Source organism: Salvelinus sp. IW2-2015, unplaced genomic scaffold (genome assembly GCF_002910315.2).
Source record: "Salvelinus sp. IW2-2015 unplaced genomic scaffold, ASM291031v2 Un_scaffold1747, whole genome shotgun sequence".
Taxonomy (NCBI): Eukaryota; Metazoa; Chordata; class Actinopteri; order Salmoniformes; family Salmonidae; genus Salvelinus; species Salvelinus sp. IW2-2015.
In genome coordinates, this window is record NW_019943129.1 from 34,145 (window position 1) to 36,572 (window position 2,428).

Sequence of the window (2,428 nt, forward strand, 5' to 3'; positions counted from 1 at the left end):
CACACACGTAGCAGCCATGTTGTGTTGGTGTTCAATGTAGGCCTGCATTTGCCAGAAAGCATTGGACATTAACCTGGTTAATCCCACCTTGGTCTTCAGACAAGGAGGTGACTGAAAAGGTGTTTGTGTTGTTTGATGCAAGAACCCCTTTACAAAATAAAATGCATCATTATTGGCTAGCTATATGGCTACTCTTAGCTTAATTCCTTAGTGTCTCAAAAAATAAAACACTGCCCCTTTCAGACAAAAAAAAGCTCTTTACTATTCAAAAAAAGATGGAAACTGAGAAATGCACAACATATTTGATAAGCTCTTGTAGGAAGCAAACCACCCCCATTGCCTGACTTACAATTACTCTATAAACTGGGCTAATAACTCAGTAACTAGCTAAGGATATTAACAATGTTGCACACGTGGCTACAGTGCAGCTCTCGCTTGTGATCTCAAACATCTACTCATGACCTGCTCATTGCTTTAAAAACAGTCCAGTTCAAATGAAAGGCAAAAGATTCCAAATATGGTAATGGTCCAATTTGCATATAGCCTACTGCAGCTTTGATTGGTTATAGACGCACCAGTCTGCGTAGAAAGTACGAGGCCTGAGGACGTGCCTGTCAATGCAATGAAGAAATTCCTACTCAACGATAGCATTCTGCCTAAAACAAATCCTCTTGCATAGTTGAGTATTGAAATATACTAAGTGCATTCGCAAATCGGTAGTTGTGTTTCAGTATGTTGCATTTGCAAAGTGGCCAATATTGCGTTGATTCGATCACAGTTCCCCACAGATTAAAGTGGGAACGTTGGATCGTGTTAACTAACCCCCCCCCCCCCCCCCCCTCGGGAAAAAAACTCTACAACAATGCTTGGAGTGAATTCATCTGTTACTTCTCTGCACAGGACTGATATTTATTTCTGCCGTGGCAGTCCCTTCTAAAGCTGCCCACGGACAGTTCCCCTGGCACACGCGCAGCTTAGAGGGAAGTGGTGGTTGAGAGGGCTAGCAGGGTTGGCGGGGGTGGGGGGGGAGCGAAATAGAGACGAACTGAAAAATAAAAGTAAGGTGGTGAAAATTGACAAAGAGAGCTCTCAGGCTATCAGGATACGATAAACACCACAGAAGAAGAAAAACATTTAGAGTCGACACATGCAGTCCATCTTTACAGATTAAACACACCTCTGTGAGCATGAGGTTCTAGGGAAGACTCACTTTACTCTGTTAGAGGGTTGTTTCTTAGGGAAAACTTAAGACACCTTGAATTCACTAGGAACTACCAACCTAGTTTGTGCATGTGTGTATGGCACCAGGGTTTCCGGTTAGAAACTGGGCGCCGGTCATTTGAAATCATTGTAATTTGGAATTTTAAGTTTGGAATGTACCGGACATTTGAGAAATCTGCCAGACCCAAATGCATTGGTGCTGTGTAACCTGATTAGGGCGGTCCACCGAAGGTGCTCAAAGGACACGAAATCACTTTGAGATGGTAAAGCCGTACAAGAATTCATTATTTAAACAGAACATGCAAGTCCACAAGGCGGGGGATTGGCAAACAACCCAAAACAAAAAATTAGTATTGAAAGGTATGGCTTCTTACGGAATTCTGATGTGTCACTTTGAGATTTAGAAATAACTGGCCACATTTTACTTTTCCTCAGTCAAAAAGATGTGTTAACGAACAGGCAAACATCACAAGCTATGTCCAATCTACTTAAAATTGCCTCCATAGTAATACATATTTTTTTAAAAAAAAACCCTATTCTATTTGCGTCAACTTGTCAAGGAAGAGCCTGTTACCAAACACTCTGGGCAGTAAATTGGGGAGAAAGAGTAACCCAAATTCATACAACCAGTAAGCCTAGGCTACATAAAAAAAGTAGCAATGAGTCTGATGCAACAGATCAGAATGTTTAGCTTTAAAATGTTGCATGAACCTATTATTTCTTCATAAGCAATGAATGCATCAAAGGCAGCTGGCTACGCGTGAAATATGTATCATTCCATAATGAAACCGGTTGGTCAAAAAAGGGCACTGAACAACATGCAAGTGGTTTTCATTGATGACAGTAGATGAAAAGATCTGTTAGAAATGTAGAAGAGTAGGAGAATATAATAGGCTGACTTTGAAGCGAAGAAGTAAAGACATGGCCTTTTCATTAATCGGATAAAAATTCAGGTTTCAAACAATAATTACGTATTTCAAAAATGCCCCGCAATTTTTAAGAGCCCCACTGCCCCCCTTTTTTTTTCCACAGCTCATTGGTAGTTGTGACCGCGCTGATCGAAAGCCTACACTTCAGTTGCCGTTTGAAGTCCTGCAGCAGCAACTTTTAAACATCTGTCTGACCAATCTTACTGTTACAAAGATGCTCGTAACTGTATGCTGTATGGTGTTGATTACACTAGATATACAAAAAGTATGTGGACACC